This window comes from Capricornis sumatraensis, chromosome X (assembly GCF_032405125.1).
Source record: "Capricornis sumatraensis isolate serow.1 chromosome X, serow.2, whole genome shotgun sequence".
NCBI classification, from domain to species: Eukaryota; Metazoa; Chordata; class Mammalia; order Artiodactyla; family Bovidae; genus Capricornis; species Capricornis sumatraensis.
The window spans coordinates 106,293,301-106,307,175 of NC_091092.1; positions in this window are offsets into that span (position 1 = coordinate 106,293,301).

Here is a 13,875-nt window from a genome sequence, read left to right on the forward strand (position 1 = left end):
AAATAGTTTTAGTGGGTTTATCAGGGAACTCACATAAAAATTATGCAAAGCGATCAGGAAAAATGTTAAAGGGTTCCTCTAATACAAATCCTTGCTTTCTAAGGGTGACTATGAAGACAAAAACAGTCATTGTATAGCTGTCAAACCTCGACACATAAGTGTAATACATCTTATGGGATAAACCATCTGAAAAATACTATCAGAGTTTTCCAAAGTGTTGCTCAAAGTGTGCATCCTGGGAATGGTTTTGATAATTGAATTGGTGCAATGTCTAGTTCTTATAGCACATTTTCTTTGGAGATACATCTCTGATTTTTTTTTTAAAATTTGCACTGTATGTGAATATGTTTTACAATGTATTGGTTTCAGGTGTACAGCAAAGTGAATCGGATATATACATATATATATATAGAGAGAGAGAGAGCACATGTGTGCATGCAGTATGCTTGCTAAGTTGCTTCAGTCATGTCCGACTCTTTGAGACCCTGTGGACTGTAGTTCGCCAGGCTCATCTGACCATGGGATTCTCTAGGCAAGAATACTGGAGTGGGTTACCATGCCCTTCTCCAGGGAATCTTCCCAACCCAGGGATCAAACCCATGTCTCTTATGACTCCCACATTGACAGGTGGATTCTTTACTACTAGCGCCACCTGGGAAGCCATATATGGTAATCTCCAGGTCCATGCATGTTGCTGCAAATGGCATTATTTCATTCATTTTTATGGCTGAGTAATATTCTATGGCAAATACATACAACATCTTTATCCATCATCTGTCAGTGGACATTTAGATTGGTTTTATGTGTTGGCTATTATAAACTGCACTATAGTTAACATAGGGGTGACTGTATCCTTTCAAATCATGTTTTTTTCTGGTTATATGCCCAGGAGTGAGATTGCTGGATCATATGGTAGCTCTGCTTATAGTTTTTTAAGGAACCTCCATGCTCTTCTTCATAGTGGCTGAACCAATTTACATTCCTGCCAACAGTGTAGGAGGGTCCCCCTTTCTCCACACCCTCTCCAGAATTTGTTCATAGACTTTTTGATGATGGCTGTTCTGATTGGTGTGATAATATCTCACTGTAGTTTTGATTTGCATTTCTCTGATAATCAGGGATGTTGAGCATCTTTTCATGTGCTTTTTGGCTATCTGTATGTCTTTGGAGAAATGTCTATTTAGGTCTTCTGCCCATTTTTTGATTGGGTTGTTTGTGTTTTGTTTTGTTTTGTTTTGTTTTTTTGATGTTGAGCTGCATGAGCTGTTTGTAAATTTTGAACATGAATCCCCTGTCAGTCACATCATCTGCAAATGTTTCTTCCCATCATTGTGGCTGCTTCTTTGTCTTCAGAGGATGTCTTTTTTTGGTAGATTTCAGCATTTCTTTTTAATTGATGGCTGTTCAGCAGTTAGTAGTGATTTTGATGATGTTTCCATGAGACAGACTGAGCTCACATCCTTCTACTCTGCGATCTTGTCTCCACCGTCAGGTCAAGTGGTTTGTTCAGATATGCATCTTCTGGCCTCCAAGAGCCAAGCAGCATGATGCGGCTGCCTTACTGGTTCTCCGTTCTCCCATAATGCACCACAGTAGCCACCTAGGACAGCTCAGCTGGGGCCTCAAGGCTGCCTCTACAAGTCCAAACCAAATACCACATCTCTAATTTTTTTTTTTTTTTAGCTCAGCAACCTGATTGGAAATTTCTCCTGCTTCTACTCTTTCTGTCCTCTATAGGCTGTTCTCAAAACAGCAGCTAGAACGATGTAGGCCATATCATCTAACTGATGATGTCAGTGTTTCACAAGGTCCTTGAAAGTAACATTTGCTGTGCATTGGATGGCCTAAAAGGCTCAGAGGCATCTCACCCTCATTGCCGGGAGCCAGCATGAGGAATCCCACCTGTGACAAGGTCATGTGGCAGAGGCCTGATGGGCAAGGCAAATCAGGCCTCGGGGTTTCCCCCTGGAATTTCCTGAGCGTGTACCCCAAAAATAAGAACCTGCCTGCCTTATTGTATTGTACTTTTCCACTCTTCTGACACTCTCTGGAAAAAGTTAACTCTCATTAGTCTTCTGCATTTGAAAGGGATGTTTCAGTTCAAACCCCCTCTGATAGCTCTCTAACTTGCCTAACAGGTTCCCTGGACTTTTTACAGCTTGTGAATCGCTTACAGCCCCCTGACTTCGAGAGGCACAAAGCTTAAAGCATCTTAAAGATACAGAGCCTTTTCTAAAGAGCTAAAAATCATATTGGTGACGGATTTCACTGTTGACTCAATGATTGCTGCCAGGCCTCCATATTCTTTATCTTTTAAGCACCTGGGAGGATGTTAATCAATGTAATCGGGATGTGGAAAAAGGTATATAGTAGTTTTGATGTTAGCAACACTAGACTTTTTGAGTTAATTACTTTTCTTTTGTTATAAATCACCGTACTCCTTTTACTTGTTATAAATTGTTGTATCTTTGCTATGTAAGAATGTAATTTATTTAGTGTTTTCTGAGAGTGGCACCAGACTTTGGGAAGATCAACACAAATAAGTCTTCTGGTTGACAAACCCTTATCAGAAAAAAGGCTGTAAAATGTTAATTGGCCCTTTTGGCCGGAAGATGATGTAAATTACCTAAGACAGGTATGCAGAGAGAAAAGCCTGGTTTTGATAAGAGCCTGGGCTGCTAACGCTGCATAATTTTGTATTACCCATTGATCTCTATGTACAATCAAAAAGGTATAAAAGGCCTTTCTAGACAATAGAGGCCAGGCCAGTCATTGAAAAGACTGGCTTCCCCCGTGTCTCTTCTTTACTCTATTTTCTGGCTGAATTCCCATCTGGGGCGTAGAGGCTCGCCATGTATACTTACTTGCCCCGACTTCTATGATCCACACGAGAGGGAGCCCAAGGTGGGGCACTCCCTGCTATTCAAGAGGATGCCGGTGGCCTAACGTAGATGGTGCAAGCTCCTTGTCTGGGACTTTATTGGCTTTCCACGTAAACCAAGTTATTCAGCCTCTTTTCTCCTCTCAATTTTCCTACTACACACTTTCTTCCTAATCTAATCTTATGTTAATAAATAAGTTTTGTCCTTGCCTACGCTGTCCCCGCTTCGAATCACCCTGGATCCACCAGGGCTGGACCCCGGCCCCTCATCACTTCCCTGACTTCTCCTCTTTTTCCTTTTCTTGCTCCTTAAGTTCCAGCGACACTGGCTGCCTTGATGTTCCTCAAACATATTAGTTATAGCCTTAACTTAGAAAGTTTCCTTTGCAGTTTCCCCTTCCTGGTATACTCTTCAAATGAAATGCTCATGGATTTGCCCCTTCACATCTCTCTCAGTGAATACATCTCTCCCTGACTTGTTATTTTAAGTTACAACCCTTCCCCCAACCATTAGCGTCTAGAAACTATATAGTTTCTTTTCTTTTATGTCTGCCTGTACTAGAATGTAATCCCCATGAGGACAGGAATTTTTGTCTCCCTTGTTGCTATTTTATCCCCAGCATCTGGATTAATGGTGTGACACAATATTTGCTTAACAGATACTTATTGATGTCTGTGATACCCTTTAGAATATTGAAAACTTGCACCAGTCCCTAACTGATGGCTGAGCTTTGCTGTCTGCTTTGACGACCAGTTTCCTGATTGTGCTTCTCTGCACAGGCAGCCATAAAAATGTGCATTTTTGACATAGGATTTGATTCTTGTCTCTCTTTCTATACCTCCAGTATTAATCTCTACTTCCAGCATTATCAATGTGAAGCTTTTTTTAGCCATTGTAAGCCAAACATAATCATGGCAGAATCAGACACCGGGTGCAGTAAGTAAATGAACTGGTGCTCATCACTCCACTGAAGGAGGGGCAGCCCAGTTTGATCAGTCACATTGACCAAGAGCAGATAATAATGCACAGCCTACTGTATTGGATGTGAGAAAAATATATTTGCTGTTTTTCTATGGGTACTATAATGTGTGTGTATGGATATAAGATTTGAATGTACTATATTAAATCGTTGTATGATGGTGCTAAAACCGATATGCCCCTATTTTGTGTATTTTTATTTTATATGGGAGTATAGTTGATTTACAGTGTTGTGTTGGTCCCAGGTGTACAGTAAATATTTGTCTCTATTTTAAATTGATGAATCTGTGTCATTACCTTAAATCAACAAGTGCAGATGGAAGTGTTCATTTGGTTAGAGTAAATTCTTTAGCTTGAATATTGTAACAGTTTCCTACGTGTAGTCATTTCTAAGGTTTTCTCCAGTATTCAGGATATTAAGAGGAAAGGAGTGGTTAAGGATCTCTATGGTGTTATAGCTCAACAGCTGTCAAATAATAATATAGTAATGAATAATGCACTAATACTCCTGATTTTTCATCTTATGGTAAAGGAATATTTCTACTTCTACATCTATAGTTCTCATTGTTGGAAGAAGTTTCAATATCAGAAATAGAGTTTATTTTCTGATACAGTCAGTCTCTAGATATTTGCATGAATGAGAAGGTGATGGCACCCCACTCCAGTACTCTTGCTTGGAAAATCCCATGGACGGAGGAGCCTGGTAGGCTGCAGTCCATGGGATCGCTAAGAGTCGGACACGATTGAGCAACTTCCCTTTCACTTTTCACGTTCATGCATTGGAGAAGGAAATGGCACCCACTCCAGTGCTCCTACCTGGAGAATCCCAGGGACAGGGGAGCCTGGTGTGCTGCTGTCTATGGGGTCACACTGAGTTGGACATGACTGAAGTGACTTAGCAGCAGCAGCAGTGGCAGCAACACATAGTTAAAGGATCAGATATGTCTCAAATAATTGATAATTGATTATGACTCTGAAATGTCAATGCTCACACTTTTCCAACTGTTCTCAGTGTGAGATTACTTCTGAAGATAGCTTGACTCTGTGTTCCTATGAGGTACAATAAGGAGTGATACGCAGAAAGAACCTGGATCTTAGCCCATAATCCACAAGGCAGAAAAACCCATTACCAGATGGCCAAAGAAAGATAACTGCTTTAGGTTAGCAAAGATGAAAAGAATTATGGTGCTGGAAGGATCCAAGAGATAACTAATTTAATCCGTTGCTTTAACAATGAGGAAACAGACTTCTGGCAGTCATAAAACAGGAAGTTACTGAATAGTTTTAAAGAGGAGAGAGATGGAATCTTATCTGTGATTGAGAAAGCTTGTTTTTCTGGAAAACTGGACAATATGCTTGAAAGGAGTAAGATGTATTGGGACGCTAAGTAAAATAATCAAGAAATGAGGAAATCTGAGCTAGGTCTGTAGCAGGAAAGATGGATGGATTTAGACCGACTCGAGATATTAATCAGATGGGATTTATAGGGTTTGATGAAGACTAGAAATGGGAGTAAAATCAGATAAGAGTCAGAGATTATGGCTGCTTTCTGCTCTGGACAACTGGGCCAGTGGGGATGCTGTACACCAAGCCAAAGGATACAGGCAGAAGAATAGGTATGCAGTAGGAGGCAAAGGAGAGTGGCTAGTACAGTTTTGAAGCTGCCAAGTATGACTCTATAGTCATTATGGGAGTGTGTGTGTGTGTACAAAATTTCAGCACTGGAAGACTGCTCAAGAGCTGTTCTCAGACAATCTTGTTCTCAATGATTCCCTCAAACATGCCTCCACAACTGTTTAAGGAAGACTGGCACTCAAATTTCAGGAAGACTGGCTAAAGGAGGCTGATGGAGGTCAGCTTTGAAAATGCGATCAGATAGTGATGATACAGAAAGAGGCGTGTGGCTAGACTTCAGAATGAGGTCTGTTGGGCTTGCTAACCCAGCTTCCATTACATCCTATCAATAATATCTCGAGTTTCCTTTAAAAGACAACCATCGCCCATTCCCATAACATGTGATTTGAGAGGAGCTAAACCATTTCCATGTTCCCAAGGGGAAGCATATATCCCAGGCCTGCTCTAGGAGAAGTACTTCTGAGCTTTCTTGGCTAGAAACATTGGGAAAGCTGGGGTTGCTAAACTGAAAGGATTAAACATACAGTTTCTGGTGACCATCCTATGATGGCAAGGAGAAGGCAAGCTGAGGATCAGGCCACACAGTGGAAAGCAGAACTGAGTAACAGATGATAAGTGTGACCTGATAACATTGTTGGCATGCCTGCACATGGCCTTTGCAGGAGAACTGTTCAGTTATCCGGCTGAGTACTTTTCTGCTTTTGCTCAAGGGGGGTGACTGTCATTTGCAAAAGGAAGGTGGCCGGACTGATTTGGGTTTTTGATCACTTGAAGTACTTTGCCATGATTGTTTAGAAAAGCTGGGTATATAGGGAGAGGAGCAAGAAAAATGTTTGCAACAGTTGTGGAGGCATGTTTGAGGGAATCATTGAGAACAAGAATTGACTGAGAACAGCTCTTGAGCAATGATTTAGTGGAGGTGTTTAATTGAGACCTAATGTCAAATTCTTCACCAGATCTAACCGTGTGGCCTTGGGGAAGTTATTTAACCTCTCTGAACCTCAATTCTCTCATCTGTAATTTGGTAATAATAGAATCTTTCTCACAGAATGTTTAGGGTGATACTTATAAAGGGTATTTTCTCACAGAATGTTTAGGGTGATACTTATAAAGGGTATAACTTGTTGTCTAACACTGAATAAATGTTAGCCTTTGTCTAAAATCAACATTTTTTGCATGTAGTTGTTTCAAGCAATGAATTCCCATTGCCTGCTTACCACCTACCCTTTCTCTTTTTCTAAACGGGTTCTCCTTAGAAAAGAGTCATGGAGGGAGCAGGGGAGAGGGTTTGCTTATTCTTTCCCAATGATTCCTAAGTCAAATGTGTTCCATTTACAAGCCTAAATAATTTTCTTTTTTTAGTGTGACAAATTCAACTTCTAAGGTGACAAGAGAAATCATGCTGTGTTTTTCAGCTTTAATGTGATTACTGATAATAAAGAAGTTGACAAATTTTGTCGTTAATGCATGATACAGAATAAAATCAGTCTTTTTCTAGGTTTCTCTGGTTCTGTAATGGTAAGAGTGGGCTGGAAAGTGAAAGCATATGACATAAAGCCATATAGGTGAGGATGTCTGCAAAGACAGCATAGGCATGTACTACATGAGGTGGATATAGGACTCTGTTTTTCAGTCTCTTAAACACAATGGAAGCTTTCCATAATTTCTCTATCCTTTATCACTGTCTCACAGTTTTGAAGAGAAAACCTGCAAGATATCTTTGGCGTGTTGGTTATTTGAGCTGCTTCTGGAAAGATTGATAGAGAAATCTAGTTTTATTAATGGCTGGAAGTTGTACAAGACAAACTTAAGAAATCAGTATATTCAGTCTCTAATTTTATTTTCTTTTTTCTATAAATTTATTTATATTTTCTATTATTTATTATTTTATTAAATTTATTAATGTAAATTATAAATTGCATTTAGTTATATAAATTTTCTATAGATTCATTTATTTTTGCTGGATGTTGCTCTGTGTGGGGTTTCTCTAGTTGCGGCAAGCAGGTGCTACTCTCTCATTGCTGTGCACAGGCTTCTCGTTGCAGTGGCTTCTCTTGTTGTGGAGCATGGGCTATAGTGTGTGTGCAGGCCTCCATAGTTGCTGCTCTTGGGCACTAGAACATTCTCAATAGTTGCGGCACACAGGCCGAGCTGCTCTGAGGCATGTGGGATTTTCCTGGATCAGGGATCAAACCTGTGTCTCTTGCATTGGCAGGCCGATTCTTTGCCAGTCAGCCACCAGGGAAGCTGTGTTTTCTTTTTCAATTACGATGTCTAGAAAATCATCAATATTATCGTTCTATTGAAGGTGCAGGTAAGTGGCTCACATGTGGTCACTTGAAATTCACAGTTAGACCCTCCACATAACTGAATCTTCAGTAAAGTTGGTTTTTATTCAGATGGGGACATGAAGCCTTTTTTCCTGTCAAGAGCTTTGTGCATTTGGACTTTGAGTTTCATATTAGACATACAAAAATGGAACTCAGATATAGAATACTAGTGAATGCAGAAAAGATAAATAGGTAAGTACGTATAAATGATGAGTATAAAAGCATCTGAAAGATTGGCCTTCTATAAAAGGGAGCCTGGCAATAAGTCAATGGAATAGAACATCATGACAGTCTAATAACATCATGACAGTCTATCCTGCTGCCAGATAAATGTCATGGAAAAGCAGGGGTATTTATCTCATCCTAACACTTATTTTAAAATCTGAGGTCTATTATCTCTCTGAATGGCTTTATTTCATTTACCAAATGGTTAAATATAAATAAAATGAGACCATGTATTTAATACAAGCTGACGTGGGTTTCTGATGCAGACTTCATATCCAGACCAAAGAAAGATGTGTAAAAGAGACTAGCTAAGGGATTAACATCTGGATGTCTGTTCTGTTCTTTCTAATTATCCAAAACAGCATGAAAGTCTTTGTTTTCCTATGGGTAAAAACAGAAATAAGTAAAAGAGGAGGACTTGCTTTACTGGGAGCTATAATTGTATGCATTTTTATCATTTCTTTATTTTTTATTGAACTATGGCTGAATTACAATGTTGCATTAATTATTGTTTTACAGCAAAGTGATGCAGTTATATACATATATACACACACACATTCTTTTTCATATTTATTTTCCTTATGGTTTATCACAGGATATCGAATATAGTTCCCTTTGCTATATAGTAAGATCTTGTTATTTTTCCATTCTAGATATACCAGTTTGCATCCACTAATCCCAAACTCCCAATCCAACCCTCTCCCACCCACTCCCTCTTTGCAACCATCAGCCTATTATCTATGTCCCTGATTCTGTTTCATAGATAGTTTCATTTGTGTCATATTTTAGATTCCACATATAAGTGATTTATGGTGTTTGTCTTTCTCTTTCTGACTTATTTCACTTAGTATGATAATCTCTAATTATATTCATGTTGCTGGAAATGGCATCATTCCTTGTTTGTGGCTGAGTAGTATTCCATTGTATATATTGATGGACATTTAGATTGTTTCCATGACTTGGCTATTGTGAAGACCGCTGCTGTGAACATAGGGGTGCATGTATCTTTTGAATTACAGTGTGTCTGGATGTAGGATCCAGCAATCCTACTCTTTGCCCAAGAGTAGGATTGCTGGATCATATGGTAATTCCATTTTTAGTTTCCTGAGAAACATTCATACTGTTTTCCATAGTAACCACACCAACTTACATTGCCATCAGCAGTGTGGAAGTGTTCCCTTTTCTTCACCCTCTCCAGCATTTATTTGTAGACTGCTTAATGATGGCCATTCTGATTGGTGTGAGGTGAAATCTCATTGTAGTTTTGATTGGCATTTCTCAAATAATTAACAATGTTGAGCATCTTTTCATGGGCCTATTGGCCATCTGCATTTCTTTTTCGGAGAAATATCATTTAGGCCTTTTGCCCAGTTTTTGATTGGGTTTGTCGAGTTGTAAGAGCTGTTTGTATATTCTGGAAATTAAGCCCTAGTTGGTCACATTATTTGTGAATATTTTCTCCCATTCTGTAGGTTGTCTTTTCATTTTGTTGATGGTTATCTTGGCTGTGCAAAACCTTGCGAGGTTTATTAGGTCCCATTTGTTTATTCTCATTTTTATTTCTTTTACCTGGGGATCAGTTCACTTCAGTTGCTCAGTTGTGTCCAACTCTTTGCGACCTCATGGATTGCAGCATGCCAGGCTTCCCTGTCCATCACCAACTCCTAGAGCTTGTTCAAACTCATGTCCATCGAGTCAGTGATGCCATCCAACCATCTCATCCTCTGCCATCCCTTTCTCCTCCTGCCTTCAATCTTTCCCAGCATCATGGTCTTTTCCAGTGAGTCACTTCTTCACATCAGGTGGCCAAAGTATTGGAGTTTCAGCTTCAGCATCAGTCCTCCCAATGAATATTCGGGACTGATTTCCTTTAGGATGGACTGGTTGGATCTCCTTGCTGTTCAAGGGACTCTCAAGAGGCTTCTCCAACACCACAGTTCGAAAGCATCGATCCTCTGATGCTCAGCTTTCTTTATGGTCCAACTCTCACATCCATACATGACTACTGGAGAAACCACAGCTTTGACTAGATGGAGCTTTGTTGGCAAAGTAATGTCTCTGCTTTTTAATAACGCTGTCTAGGTTGGTCATAGCTTTTCTTCCAAGGAGCAAGCATCTTTTAATTTCATGGCTGCAGTCACCATCTGCAGTGATTTTGGAGCTCAGGAAAATAAAGTGTGTTACTGTTGCCATTGTTTCCCCACCTATTTGCCATGAAGTGATGGGACAGAATGCCATGATCTTTGTTTTTATGAATGTTGAGTTTTAAGCTAGATTTTTCACTCTCCTATTTCACTTTCATCAAGAGGCTGTTTAGTTCTTCTTTGCTTTCTGCCATAAGGGTGGTGTCATCTCCATATCTGAGGTTACTGATATTTCTCCAGGCAGTCTTGATTCCAGCTTGTGCTTCATCCAGCATGACATTTCACATGATATACTCTGCATGTAAGTTAAATAAACAGTATACAGCCTTGACGTACTCCTTTCCCAATTTGGAACTAGTCTGTTATTCCATGTCCGGTTCTAACTGTTGCTTCTTGACTTGCATGCAGATTTCTCAGGAGGCAGATGACATCTCAGGAGGTCTTATTGCCATCTCTTTCAGAATTTTCCACAGTTTGTTGTGATCCACACAGTCAAAGGCTTTGGCCTAGACAATAAAGCAGAAATAGATGTTTTTCTGGAACTCTCTTGCTCTTTCTATGATGCAACAGATGTTGGCAATTTGATCTCTGGTTCTTCTGCCTTTTCTAACTCCAGCTTGAACATCTGGAAGTTCTCAGTTCATGTACTGTTGAAGCCTAGCTTGGAGAATTTTGAGCATTACTTTGCTAGCATGTGAGATGAGGGCAATTGTGTGGTAGTTTGAACATTCTTTGGTATTGGCTTTCTTTGGGATTGGAACGAAAGCTGACCTTTTCCAGTCCTGTGGCCAGTGCTGAGTTTTCCAAATTTGCTGGCATATTGAGTGCAACACTTTCACAGCATCATCTTTTAGGATTTGAAATAGCTCAACTGGAATTCCGTCACCTCCACTAGCTTTGTTCGTAGTGATGCTTCTTAAGACCCCCTTGACTTCACATTCCAGGATGTCTGGCTCTATGTGAGTGATCACACCATTGTGATTATCTGGGTTATTAAGATCTCTTGTATGGTTCTTCTGTGTATTCTTGCCACCTTTTCTTGATATCTTCTGCTTCTGTTAGGTCCATACCAATTCATTTCTGTCCTTTATTGTGCCTATCTTTGCATGAACTCTTCCCTTGGTATGTCTACTTTTCCTGAAGAGATCTCTAGTCTTTCCCATTCTACTGTTTTCCTCTATTTCTTTGCATTGATCGCTGAGGAAGGCTTTCTTATCTCTCCTTGCTGTTCTTTGGAACTCTGCATTCAGATGGGAATATCCTTTTCTCCTTTGCCTTTGGCTTCTCTTACATTGGTATAATTTACAGCAGAACATGTTTTGCTCTTCTAGGAGTTGTATGTTGTTTTGTCGTATGTTTAAGTCTTTAAGCTATTTTGAGTTTATTTTTCTGTATGGTAAGAGAACATGTTCTAATTTCATTGATTTACATGTGGCTGTCCGACTTTCCCAACATTACTTGCTCAAGAAACTTTTTCCTATTGTATATTCTTGCCTCCTTTGTCAAAGATTGATTGTGGTTGTGTGGGTTTTATTATGGGCTCTCTATTCTGTCCCATTACTCCGTATATCTCTGTGCTAATGCTATGCTGCTTTGATTACTATCGCTTTGTAGTAGTATCTGAAGTTGGGATGATTCTTGGGCTTCCCAGGTGCACAGTGGTAAAGAATCTACCTGCCAATGCTGGAGACACAAGAGATGTGTGTTTGATCCCTGGGTTAGGAAGATCCCCTATATTAGGTTATGACAACCCACTCCAGTATTCGTGCCTGGAAAATTCCATGGGCAGAGGAGCCTGGAGGGCTAAAGTCCATGGGGTCACAAAGAGTTGGACACACCTCTTGCTTTGTTCTTTTTCTTCAGGATCGCTTTGGTATATCTGGGTCTTTAATGGTTTTGTATAAATTTAAGGATTATTTATTCTAGTTCTGTGAAAAAGGTCATGGGCAATTTGATAGTGATTGTATTAAATCCATAGACTCCTTTGGGTAGTACAACCATTTTAACGTATTAATTCTTCCAGTCCAAAAGCATGGGGTATCTTTCCATTTCTTTGAATCATCTTCAGTTTCATTTAGTAATGTTTTACAGTTCTCAGTGTATAATTCTTTCACCTCATTTGTGAGATTTATTTCTAACTAAGTATTTTATTTTTGGCGTTGTGATTTTAAAAGATTTTTTTTCACATTACCTTTCTGATGTTTCATTGTTGATGTAAAGAAATGGAACCGATTTTTGTAAATCTTGTAACCTGCTACGTTGCTGAATTCCTTTATCAGTTCTAGTAATTTTGTGTGTAGTCTTTAGGGTTTACCATACATGGTATCTTATCTGAATACAATGACAATTGTACCTCTTCCCTTCCAATTTGGATACCTTTTCTTTTTCTTGTCTGCCTGCTATGGCTACGATTTCAAATACTTTGTTGAAGAGCAGTGGTGAGGGTGGGCATCATTGTCTTATTCCAGATTTTAATGGGAAGGCTTTCAACTTTTCACCATTGCATATTATATTGACTGTGGGTTTGTCATAAATAACTTTTACTGTTTTGAGATATGTTTCCTCTGTACCCACTTTGGTAAGAACTTTTATCATGAACGGATGTTGAATGTTTTCAAATGCTTCTTCTGCATTTATTGAGATGATCATGCGGTTTTTGTCTTTTCTTTTGTTTCTGTGGTGTATCACATCGATTTGTCTGTGTTGACCCATCCTTGTGACCTTGGGATGAATCCCAGTTGGTTGTGGTGTATGATCATTTTAATATGTTGTTGGGTCCTGTTTGCTAACATTTTTTTTGAGAATTTTTGCGTCTATGTTCATCAGATACATTGGCCTGTAATTTTCTTTTTGGGTGATGTCTTTGTCTGGTCTCGGTATTAGGGTGATGGTGGCTTCATAGAATGTCCTTGGGAGTTTTCCCTTATCTTCAGTTTTTTGGAAGAGTTTGAGAAGGATTGGTATAAGTTCTTTATGTGTTTGGTAGAATTCACCTGTGAAACCATCTGGTCCTCCCGACTTTTGTTAGGAGGGAGTTGTTAAATTGCAGATAGTTTCAGTTCTGGTGATCAGTCTGTGCAAATTATCTATTTTTTCTTGATTCAGTTTTGGTGGGCTGTATGTTTCTAGAATCTTATCCATTTCTTGTCCATAGATTGTGAAATTGGTTGACATGTGATTGTTCATATTATTCCCTTAATTATTTTTTTGTATTTCTGTGGTATCGGTTATTATGTCTTCTCTTTCATTTCTGTGTTGTTTATTTGGATTCCCTTTATTTTCTTCTTGATGAGCCTGACCATAGGCTAGTCAATCTTATTTATTCTTTCAAAAGAAGCAGATCTTGGTTTTATTGACTTTTTCCATTTTTCTAATCTCTTTTATTTCCTCTCTGATCTTTATTATTTCCTTCCTTCTGCTGACTCTAGGTTTTGCTTGTTCTCATTTTCATCATTTCTTAAAACTTCCTCTTTTTTCATAAAATATTTGGTAGAATAAAATTAATTTGAGTCTTAGATTTCTGTATCATTCTAGGTTTTTAAAGTTTTAAGTCTTCATCTAGTATTACCTACCATCAAAAGTAAGCATTTGCCTGCATCCACTCAAATTATATTGCTGCTTATAAAGAGAAAATATATTAAAAAATTGTAAGTACAATAGAAGTGTGTTTCTCTCTCCTAT